Below are 12,980 nucleotides of genomic sequence, written 5' to 3' on the forward strand. Positions count from 1 at the left end.
TATATTGCTTGGATGTTGATGCCGCTGCTGCAGACATACTGCTAAACTCATAGTAGACATAAAGCCTGGAGGCTTGTGTTACTGCCATTGTTTCTGTGGCAGTAACATTAGACTTAATCTCTTCAATCTGAGCTGTTTTCTTTCCTTTTTGATAGAAATCTTCCATTTCTACTGAAATGATGTGTCTCTTCTACCGAAAAAAAAATAAAAAAATAAAATTACCTACACTTTTTTTCTTTCCCTCTATTCTATACACTAGTATACTTATGAAAAACCCCCAAAACTATTCATAGGTCTATGAATCACAAATGGTTAATAGTTTATATTAATAGATTGTGATTTTATACAAAGTAAAAAAAAAAAAAAAAAAAAATGTTAGCATGTGGTAATGAGGGCACTTACCCCTCAAAATACAAGAAGAGTCTCTGAAAAAGGATGAAGGTGAGAATCTGCTTTAGGCAAAGGAAGTTGGAAAATTAGATTCATGATCTCCAGGTACTTGAGCTCAAGATGTCTTCTGTATTAATGGACTGAATTCAGTTGCAAAAGAAGGACTAAGGTGTCTAACCACAGGAGAGAGAAATGCTTCTTTTCCTGACACTAGAAAAAGACTTTGAAAAGCACTAATCATGTTAAGTCCACTATACATAACAACTCACAAAAATTTGTTTGGCCATTTTGATACATTACCACGCACCATATAAATTTTCATAACACAATTTACTCTGCTTCCTGAAGATGAACAACTATTTAGGCCTGAAGGAACTATCATTTTCACTGAACCAAGTAACCCAATGTCTCTGTGCCATCTAAAGTTTGGATTCACAAAATAGACCATATTCATTTGAAAAATAAATAAATAAATAAACAACATAAACAAAACAAAAAAAACTCAGATTCTCAGAGAATAATGAAAACATTCTATGTAAAGTTATACTGCTATGCTGATATTTTCTCACTGTTACTTCTGTATGAATGATGCTTCACACTGGAACCTGTGTTAATTTACACACAAACTTTCTCTGGGGCGAATAAAAAATAATTACAACTTCGGGGAAATTCAGGTGCACAGAAAAGGGTACAATGCTTTGGGGTTTCTCCTCTGTACATTTATAGATGCTACTGTTCATTGCACTGAATTTACAGCCATAAAAACACCTGCGTTACAAGCATACCTGGGGTTGGACGCACAGCCCACCTGTTCTGTCACAGCACAGAGAAGCACTTGCCCAGAAATTCAAGCATAGATTCTTACTCAGGATGTGTTCATTGTCAATAGTACACACTTTGTCTTCTTTTCATGCAACTTCAGTGCAGATTTACTTAGACTGTGAACTGTTCCTCAGTCTCTGACCCCACTGCCTATACTTCTTATGTATTTGAAAAGGAAATAGGAATAGGAATTAGTTAGTCCATTAGTAACTCCATTTCATGAATTAAAAGCAGAAACAATGCTTCACTGGCTAGTACCTTTTCCAATTGTCCTTATGATAGTTATAATCTCACGCTACAAAATTAATTACATAGATTTTAGAAAAGACTGGATTCCAGAGGAGCTTTTCTCTATGCCTTTTTTTTTCCCTTTTTTTTTTTTTTTTGGTCTGTCTGTATTATCATGCATAAAAAAAATATTTCAAAAATTTGAAAAAAATCAAATACAGCCTGTGTTCCTATTCAAAAAAGCAATTGTTATCTCTAAATTTGAAGACTCCTATACCAGGTCATTCGCTCAGGTCAGTCTGTGCTTGGATGTTACTTTGGATACATTTATTTTTCTTTCTGCCCAATAGGACTGTTTTCCATTTGACTGTCTATTAGCATTGACATTTTCTCCCTCAGGCTTTATTCTTGTTCTTTTAGAACTTGATTGGAAGAATTTCGTGGAGTTTATGAGGCTTTTATCCCAAGGAAAATGTTCCATTTCATTTTGTAGCTATTCTGCTGCTGACATTTCATGACATTTTCTCTTCTTGTTGACAGTTTTGTATTTCCTTAACGAGTATGCTAGTCCTAGTGAAAGTGTTTAATTTGCTTTGTCCAGTCTTTACCATATACAGCACATACAATACACTTCTTAGTTCATTCTTGCATTAGCTTTCCTCTCTGATTGCTTTTTTCTGCACATTTGTTTCCTTTACAGTCTCTGCATGGAGTTCCTTTTACTTTGGGCGGAATCTGAACATGTATTTGCTGCTAGCCTTTAAAAAAATAATCAGGATTACAGCAGAACATTTTGTAGATTTTCACTTTAAAAATGTAAGTAAACAAATCTTGTAACAATATGATGTTGGAATTTCCTGTTGGAAAAGGTCAAATACAGCCTTTTTGTTTCTCCTCTGGCATGCCAGTCTGAGTGATTACTAATCTTTACAGAATATTTAGTGTGCTGACTAAAATCCAAGGGATTTTTTCTCTAACAGCTGCTGCAAAGGTGAGCTAGAAGAACAGACTCCTGTGCCAAAATGAATGTGATTGGACCTGCAGCTGCACTGCTAATGACAGGAAATATGGAATACTGCTGAAGAGCTTTCAAGCAGAGATATATGATGTATTTCTCAGCCACCAGAGATGAAATACCTGCCAAGATGCAAATAGCATCGTGTCTTACAACTGCAGGATCATAAACAACTGATGTTTATAGCAGCATTTTTAAAGGCTGTTAAAGTCTGAGCACTAAACAATAAAAGTAATTGGTTAATTGCAACTCTGCTATTGAAAATTAGAAGCTTTAAGGTTAAGTTTTCCAGAGGTGATACACTCTTTCTTAATCAATTAGATTTCAGAACGACTTTGGTGGGGAGAGGGAAGATGACAGTGAATTATAGCAGTGCTAAGGAATTAAAGAAGCGTTGTTTTCTGAAAATAAAGGCTCAGCCACACGGCTATATTTTTAGTTATGTCATTTGATTTTTAACCGATCCAGGTTTTGCAGTTTCAGATTTTCACCTTCAATGCAGAGCAAGTGATCACCCACTGTGTATGCCAGAAAGAGGCAAAAAAATTGAAAGGAAACTGGATTTTCCATACAATTAAAACTTCACAAAATTTTCCAATTCTAACATAGACTAAAATCAAACATTTTCAGAGCTTTTTTCGTGGTACGTGTGTTTTGGGGTACAGGTGGCAAGACTGTAGTAGCTGGGGCATCTGCAGGGGTGGCTTCTGTGGGAGGAGGCCAGGTCTGTCTCCATGCTGGACACAGCCTGGTCCCATCAGCTCCGCAAGAGATCCACCACAGGGCACCGTTGAGCCCATCAGTGAAGCTGGTGATACCTCCATGAAGACACATTTAAGAAAGGGCATAAAATGCCAGGAGAGAGGAGGAGGGAACAAGAAGAGCAAGAAACAGCAGAGGAAACATCAAGGCCACAGGAGGAGAAGGAGTTAAAGCTCGAGCTCCATGGCAGAGTAGATGTCCCCTGCAGCTTTTGGAGACCCAAGGCTGGAGCAGAAAATGTGAAGAGGAAGGAGCAGTAGAGAGAAACCACTATGTACTGACCGTAATCCCCGAATCCCTGCAACCAGTTGGGGCAGTGGCAGAAAAGTAAGCTTGGTATTTGAGCTTGGGAAGAGGGTAGCAGGAGGAGGAGATGTTGGTTTTTTTGTGTGTGTGTCCGTTACCCAGATTAGTAATTAAATATTTATTTTAGTTAGCAATAGATTAGCTTGTTTTTCCCTCAAACTGCAAGAAAGTCAAAACATGGAACAAACTCACCCAAAGCATGATTTGAGTGTTAGTTTCATACAGAAGTAAAACAAACATTGACCTATTTCTCTTTTCTATATAGATGTACATATATATGCATTCATTCACACTTGGAACTGACAATCATTTCTCGTCTCAAATTTTCATTTGATCAGTCAACAAAACACCTTTTTCTATAGATAATCAGAATGTTTCAATTTCCTAAAATTATTTAGTAGTTACAAAGCATCTTTCCGTGTTTATCATTTTGCAACTCAGATAATGAGGATAAAACCTGTAACATTTCTGGATTTATCTATTTTATGGTATACTACAGTTCAAACCAAGTGTAACTAAATTTTAAAAAGCGTGTCTCTCTCTCCTACTGTGTTGTTGATTTACAGGTCTTAATAGGCTATTAAAGTGGATCGAGAAAGTGAGCATGTTACTCAAAAGATGGTCCCTGTTTTTTTTTATCTCTGGTTGGGTGTTTTGTTGGTGGTGGTTTTAATCATTTCCTGTTTTCTAATCATTTCCATTTCTTAACATATTTAGGGTTATTTTCTGTGTGTTCTCAATTCATGAAATGCAAATAGCTCTGAGAAAATGACAGCACCCATCTGCCTTGTGCTCCTGTCTGTAACACCAGTGGCAACACTGCATGGCTATCAGCATAGAGATATATCCCACAGTAACCCTGTTCAGATTTTGACAGAGACAACCAGCACTGAAAATTACATACAGTTTGGCTTTGATTAAAACTACAGTGGCCAATATCATGGATATATTCTTGCTTGTGTAACTTAGTCTTCTGAGCAATAGCTTACCTTGCATGAAGCCACCAGTAACTGAGAAGCTCCAGGTACCATCTCTGTCTCTTCTGCTGGTGGCCATCATTTCCAGCATACATAGAAAAATCAAAATCTGCAGAACTACTGAATATCCTTCTCATTCTAGCAAGGAGGTAGAACACGGAGGCATTGAAGACTTCATATCTTGGGCCCTCCAGAACTGAAGCTGTCATTTGACAGGACACTGAATGCATCGGGAGGTTAAAACCTCTCAGGAGTTATGCTTCTACAGTTTAACAAAGAAGTTAGAATGTTACTGTCCAAGACTGTCCCAGATTATTTCATTGACAACTGAACTTGCATTTGCTATGGGGCAAGTTCATATATTGATGATCTGTCATATAATCCTCATATAATTTGTGCATATGGAAAATTAACATATTCATAGCTGCAGTCGTGTTACAAAATAGTTAACTATCCAAAACTCTCCTACACCTGTGACTGCCAATTTAAATCTACACAGAAAAGCTGAATGCTTTCGCCCCCATAAACGTTTCTCTATACCTTCACATACATTCCCACTCTGAAAATCATCTCTGAAATAATGCTGCTCCCTATTCTTTTACTAGTCTGTGGCAGAAAACTGCTCCTTAGATATATGATCCCATGAAGTTCAAAGACCCCAGAGATACCATGAAATGTCCAATGCTGGTATTAAAAAAATAACTGCAGTAAAAAGAGACTTTGTAGAGATGTTACGAGGAAGAATTGATGACTGGAATGTGCAATGTGCTTTATACTCTCTTTAGTTTTAACTTTGTTTCTGTTTTCGCATGGGAAGTACAAATTACATCCCTGGCTACCATTCAAGTGACATTTTGCGGATCATATAGAGCTAGATAAAAAACCTTATAAAGTGCATATTTGGAGCAGGTTTAATTCAAGCTTGATCCATTTCAAGAAATTGCATTCATTCGCTATAAATCATGATTTATAGCTCTCCCTATTAAACACCTTAAGGTTTCTGCAACAGCTGCCTGTTTTTAATTGCAATGCCTTTTCCAAATGAAAGCATAACTTGCTTGTTTTCTATTAATGTATATTTAAGCTGATTGGTAGTTTACCTTATTATTTTTGGTATTATCAAATAAAGGCAGAAATATTGAAAAACTATCCAATATTTACATATTTATTATGTTCAGGGTGGTTCTGGAAACAATTAATCACAAGAGTTTTCACCTTAAGGTACTGCTTAAACACTTTGTGCAGCTGTTAGAATTCAATTGCCACAGGTAGTGGAATAAAAACCAATAATATTGTACTGAATTAATTTCTGTGATAATTCCAATAAAACTGGTAATATTAGACTGGTTGCAATTTTATCTGTTTCAGCATATAGAATTAGATTTTTCCAAAATGACTTCCAATCTGGAGTAAAATTCTTTTAAGCGAAATTGGTAATTCAGAAGAATTAAAGGTTTAAATCTTCTTTGATTTAAACTCCTACTACTCTTCCACTTCATCAGTACTCATGTGGGATTCAATCATCAGTGTGCTTATACCACTGCAAGATATTACTGCATTTGTAACATCAGTTAAATTGATAGGGTTAAATGAGCTCCAAAAAATGGATTCACACTATAAAAATAGTATAAATTTGGTACAGTTTCTCAACTCTGGAGATTTATTATTAAAGAGACAAACATCTACCATAGAATAGCCCAGAGCTTCAACAGATTTATATTACTTCTGTGGTATAAGAAAACTCATTTCAATTCATGTCTAAAATCATCTATAAACTATTATTAATTTCAAGCATCAAATTTGTGCATATACATCCTCCATCTCTGTGGTGTCCTTCAGTAATCATCCAAAACAGCTATATCATTTTGATCAGATATGTTGGCCATTCAAACTCATCACATTCAAATAACTTTTTTTTTTTTAAACACCAAATTTCAGTTGAATAAAGAATAATAGAATAAAGCTTATGCAAAATCATGCATTATTTTATTAACCAGGCATCTCATGGTCCAGCTAACATTACTGCAGTTAAATACAGAGAATATTAGAATATAAGAATGTCTTTGGGGTCGTAAGATGTCTGATGTGCATTTTTTGGCTACAGCTGTGCTAGGTAAAGCCGATACTGTTCTTCGCTCCACATCACCCTTTCCTTCCTATTAATGTCTATTCAGATCTATTGGCTTAACCTAGGTATTGGCACTCCACATTAGCATAAGCTAATAGTAGGTTTTTTTCTAAGCCAGATAGTTTTACAGAAGCAAGTTAGTGATGACTGAGTGTGCTTAGGTTGGCAAACAGAAGTGGTGATAACTCTTAGAAGTGATGACGTACTGGGAGAAGCTATGAACTAATGTTTTCAACCATCTGAGCTGCATCTAGAACAACAAAACTTATTTCAAACTCAGAAAGACTGTGAGTTTGAGAATAGCTAGTAACTGCATCTATAGACTGTAGAGGATTAGCTATCTTCATTCTAGATAACACTCAACTGTGCCACTAGATAAAGAGTAAGTTATATTTTATTTTTAATGATTTATTTGTTGGGAATTATTAAATGAATTTAGATTTTTTGTTTTTACAGTGCTCAAGGGTCAGTCCTATTTATTATATATGTATGTTCTGAATATTCACACTTCAAATGTGACAAGAGTAGTCATTGCCAAAACAAAATAATAAATTTTATTACATGATTGCCAACAATAAAGGTTTTTGACTTATTAGTCATTTATAAATAAAGTGAAAGATGTTAAGCTCTGTTTTTATTGTATATAACCATCTATCATTAACACCTCTGACATCTATCATTAGTACCTCTGGTACTAAATGTCACAGATGCTGTAAGTGATATATTATTTTTATATTTCAGTCTAGACATATGGCTGGAAAATGAAACAGCTGTACTTGTTTGAGCAGCCTGGAGGCACTGCTTCTTAGGCAGCAAAAATTCTTATGATGGACAAGTTGAAATTTCAGGGACAGCCCTACAAACCCCTGCTGCAATAAATGTTCTTGGATTCTTCTACAACCCCCAGTAATATCAAAAAAGATAAAGACATGGGAATCATTTTGTGCCAGAATGAGACTTTTCAACTTCCTCTTGGCATAAGGGCTGCTTGTTGTAAGAATTTGATTAAATCAGATAAGGTTTCAAGATAACCAAAAGTAATTTGAGACCAACATATTTATATACATATATATGTATATCATCTGAACTTGGAGATTTTGTAAATGATTGAAACATTTGAAAAATCATATGCATGCACTCTCCTTGTTCCAGAAGTTCTGATATCTATTTGCTATTGTATTATGTTTAAATATCTTACCCTCTGAGGTCATTGGATAATGAGACAACACAGATCTAAGCATGTTTGACCTTAATATGACTTGTTTTTCAGTCCCAGGTATGAAGAATTTGATTGCTACAGTTAACATCATTCTGAGAAATTTGTGCATTACATTTAATAAGACAGAAAGCTATCTGATTTTTTTTTTGGGGAAAAAAAAAACGTTGACAAGAACCTACAGAGCGAGTTAGAAAGAAAAACTATAGCAGAGTAAAGGTGCTTTTTTATTGTAATGAAGCACCAACAGTGGTGTAGAAAATATATGGGTTCTAAAATGTCCTTTAGGAAAATTTAATGAGAAAAACAGCAGCACTAATGTTTTGTTAAGGCTGTAACTGCATGGTGCAATGAGTGCTGGGTAAAGTAATAAGTTTGAAATTGATTACATTGATTAAGATCAACAGTCAAAGTATTCTTATACTGTGTAAGAGAAAAAACAGGAATTTCAGAACATCAAAAACAGTTAAAATCTTGGTATAAAAGAGGAATCAATGCAGAACTTAAAAATCATTAGAGTTATAAACATATCGTTGCTGTGAACATCTAGATTACATATTGGATGCAATGACAGAATGACTCATTATTATGGCTTTTAATGAGAAAAATGTATGAAATCATACAAAATTACAGCTACCCAACCAGGAAAAAAAAAAAAAAAAAGTATTCTCCAAGAGTCATCCTTGACTTTCATTATTATGTAGGAATCTTGAATTATAAAGCTTCTGTGCTTGAAAGAAGTCATATCAAAATCTTTTTCTTCTAACTCATTCCTTAAGTATCAATCTCATACAGAGATCAGGAGGATGAATGGCATATGACTGGATATCTGGGGCAATCCAAAATGCAACTGCAGAAGTGCAAAAGTCACATGCATCTTCTGAAGTGCATCTTATGCAGGCTATTTACGCAGTTGGGCATAGAAACCCAAACTGTTTAAGCACCTTTTTTAGTTAACCTTCCAATTTGTACAGTGAGTTCTTCATGACTAGCTAAAAAGAACTGAAGATTTAGTGTTCAGTATTAGAACTGTGTATGAACAGGAAGAGGAGGCTAGAAAGGTAGTACTAGGCCTACGTATACACTTCACAGGTGATAAAGCTGCAGTGGTGAGGATATCACAAGATGAGATAAGGCCAAGAGTCAAAGCAATGGAATGAGACACTATTAAAATTTTAGATTATAAATGAAAAGACAAATTACAAGTACATGATGAGATCATAAAACAAAGAATGAAAAATAAAGGGTTAATGCTTTGATGCCTTTTAGGAATACCAAATGTACATTTGTTCTACCTTAATGATACATTAAGTAAAAACTCACAGTAGGTCATGATATCCTGAATAGTGCATCTGATACTATCAAATGTATAAACTGATTCAAATCAATGTAAAATGCCTATAAAGGGAGACTTCTGTATTACTTTTTTCCACCATCATGTACCAATATTTCCTCCCAGATTAATAGTTGTTATTCCTATATTGAAATAAAATCTAAAATAGGCTGCATGAGAACCAACGTAAAAAATAATTAAGCATTACCTCTCAGTTTTCTTTGTTATTATTTTAAAGATGTATGGTAAGAGAGAATCATTGTCTACAAGTTGCATCAACCCCATGAAATAACGGAATAGAATAAGTTAGAAGCACACAATTCCAAGAAGATAAAATTCCCCTGTATAGGTCTATCAGTACTGTACTACTCTATTTAAGTCATTATGTTTGAGAAACATTTTCCAGTATATTTTCTTCAATTTGTGCTTTCAATAGCAGATTAAATCTGTAAGGTAAATTATGATGTTCTGTGGGTATTTGTGCCACTGTCTTTTCCTCCCATAATGTTCTCACATAAACGCTATGATAATATGAATACATGCTAAACAACAACAAAATCAATATGATATTATAGGATCAATGTTTCATCTGAAGTTTTATATGTTTTCTTGAACATATGAAAAAGGGAAATTAAAATCCAGATGCTAAAAATTATATTTTGCCCAGCTAACTCTCAGGCTGGTAATCAAAGATTAAGAAAAATCCATCTCCTTTCCATAAATTCTATTTGCTACTCTTTTGTTATATGAAATTCTGTATATAGTTTGACTATTGTTCATAAGGCTGAACAAAGAAAGATATTTCTGGATCTTTATGCTGAATATTCTCATGTATATATGGTTGTACATGAACTTACATCTTATGGACAATACATAGGTCAGCAATGGACCAGGAACAACTTTTTGATTAAAGCAGTCATTAAATATTCCAAATTGTGGACAATACTAAAATTCTAATGAAAATTAAAAATAATTCTAGACTGTCATTGTATAAGAACAGTTTGGCAGAAAGAATTGTCCATCTACTAACTGTTGAATACGATTGTTTCAAGCATCAAAACTAATTCATACAAATCAAAGAGTTCATGAACAGAAGAAAACTCATCAAATAAAATACTTTAAAATGAACTTTTAACACATTTATATCATCTTTCTTGATTCCATGTTTCGAAATGCTATCTAATGAAGCTTTATCATTACCACTTTGTGCTGATTAAATACCATAATCCTCTTATTTGTGCAGATCCCTAGTGTTCCCCACTTTTATTAAAAGCAGGGTTCTAATGAAGCTCATGAGGTATCACTAGGTAATTACTACTTACAGTCTGAAACGAAGCTAGGTTCCAAGCCATTTGCATTTATGTGCTAAAACTAAATGATTAATGTGGATTTTCACACGTTTTTAGGTTTAATTTTTCAGTCTAATGAAACCATAAATTTCAAGCTTTCAGAAATATTCCTATCTCTTATTTAATTCAATATGTAATTGAGAACATGCTTTTGCTACAGATGGAGAGTCCTTTTCAAATTTGAATTAATTTGGTGTTCTGCTGAGCTAGTAGATTAAGTACTACAGATTGCCTGATGTTCACTACGCTAAATCTTAGCTTTCAAAGTAATGAAATGAAATTTTAGAATTTCACAAGGTCAAAAATATTTTCTGCAAAAACGATAGAAATAGTTTTTGCTCACGCTGTCTGCATTGAACAATGCCTGCAAAGTGGTGACAGCTGGAACAGTCAAAAGAAAAATTCTACTACACCAAAGCAAATAAGGTCCAAGTTCAGCACTGAAATTCACTATATATAATTTATTCAGGAATTATACCTCATTTGAAAGAAGCATATATTATGTTTAGCTCATAGTACAAACAACCCATACAAAATGATTACAAAAGTGTTATCCTTAAAGTACAGTGAAGTATACCAAATTACTAACACCAGACTGAGGCTAGAGGTTTTTGGAAGAGAATAAAAGAATACTAAACCAAAAAGAACTTTAAAATACCCACATATTTAACAGTAAATGAAAGTCAAGTATAACTGCCTCAAAACTTGTACAAATAATTTTGCCGCTGATAAAATTCTCAGGCAAGAGGACTACTGCCAAGATAGAAAAAACCTACTCTTTCTACATCAATATTCAGCACTGTTGAAGAATGCTCTTTTCTATGCCTCACATGGGCATTCAGCTAGTCTTCTGTTCTTGTGAGCTACAGGGAGTAAGGATATGTAATTATCTTGGCTATCTCAGCTTTTACCACCAATATCTACTGAGTGTTCATGGAATTTTTGCATGAGCATGATGAGGAACGCATGGCACATAAGTGTCCCCTGACTCATACTGTCACTAATAAAGTAATGCCCAACTCTCTATTATATCTACTATAAACAGTGTGTACCTAAGGGCTGCTTTATCTATCACTATACAGGGATTAACTCATAAATCTTCCTGTATAGCGACATGATGCTATATTTACTCCATGAATAAGGCAATCGCTTGATATTCAAAATTATCGTATTTTGTCTCTGGCAGGAGACACTAGTTATCATTATGAAAATGTTACAGGGTTAATCACTAAATCCAGTTGCAAAGTCCATTAAGAAGAAGTGTCCAAAATGTTCACAGCGATAATAGTAGTTAATAAGATTGCCATGGATGATTACACCTAGAGTCACCTAAATTACAAATCCCTGGGTTCAAATTTTCCAGTCACAGGGGTATAAAATCCAGGGCAGTACTTCGGTTTTGCACTATAATGTCTGTGACAAATTGTAATGGATGACTGCCAATCTAGTGATTTATGAAATGGAAACTCCTTCCTGTTTATATTGATGCAGATATTCCTTGAGGATTCTGCACAAAACACCTGTCCGATCACACAGTATGCAGAACATGAGACATTAGCTATCTCATAATTCTTTTTTTTCTTCTTATTTCTTAAAGAAGTGCTAGCTTTAGAGAAGCTGCAGTATCTATTTCACTTTCTGTCACTGGAATTTAAAGACACTCTCAGCAGGTGGAAACAGCAGACTGATAACCTCAACACTGGTGTTCTCCACAGGTCTTTGAAAGACGTGCAGCATCACATGTAATTCAAATGGTCGCTTTACATTTATTTCACCAACCTCTTCAGATTCAATTTTCCAAAACACCCTTACCTTCTGCAGAATTTTGCTTTTGAAGCAGTGCTCACAGCTATGAAACCAAGAGCGTGTCAGTTGCTCCTAACCCAGAAAACACAAAGGCCCACCTGGCTTCCTATAGACAGCATGGAAAGAAATTAGCCACCTGCTGAGAATAATCCTAATGGCCCAGCTGGTGAGGAGAAAGCAATCGAGAGCAAGCCAATGGAAGATTATGAACCCATGCCTGCATCTAACTAAAGCAAGGTGCTTCTGGCCACTTTGATTTCTGCCTGGAGCTTATTCTTTTGAGTGAAGGTCTACACTCATTTTTTTCTTCTCTTTTATTCAAAAAGAACTATAATGTTACTGCTCCATGATCAGTGGTTGCTGGATTCCTTCTAACCAAGGAGATATTACAGTGCTGACCTGAAACTGTATCATGAAACCCCCCCAGTCACACTTAGCAGGTGGGACTGTACCAGCAGAGCTGCATCATTCAAGGATTGTGTGGCTACTTCTGGTGTGTCCATCCTGTGTGGAAAACACATTTTAGATAGAGTTTCTCAAGTGATAGCCATCCCACTCAGGCCAACTTCTGGACTGTTGATGGGCCTAGCCTTTTCAAAGCAGAGCAGTTCTGGGCCTGAAAATGAGGCAGCACTAACAGGGCTTTTT

The 12,980-nt window shown here is 35.1% G+C and overlaps 1 long non-coding RNA gene across 1 annotated transcript; it reads right to left on the reverse strand.

Moving 5' to 3' along the window:
• Positions 1-667: 667 nt before the first annotated feature.
• On the reverse strand, positions 668-12,417 carry LOC121070139. Its single transcript, XR_005819920.1, has 3 exons — positions 12,339-12,417; positions 4,513-4,762; positions 668-2,198 (listed from the first exon to the last, which is right to left on the reverse strand). It is a non-coding gene; the product is annotated as an uncharacterized LOC121070139 (long non-coding RNA).
• Between the last annotated feature and the right edge of the window lie 563 nt (positions 12,418-12,980).

This window comes from Cygnus olor, chromosome 4 (genome assembly GCF_009769625.2).
Source record: "Cygnus olor isolate bCygOlo1 chromosome 4, bCygOlo1.pri.v2, whole genome shotgun sequence".
NCBI classification, from domain to species: Eukaryota; Metazoa; Chordata; class Aves; order Anseriformes; family Anatidae; genus Cygnus; species Cygnus olor.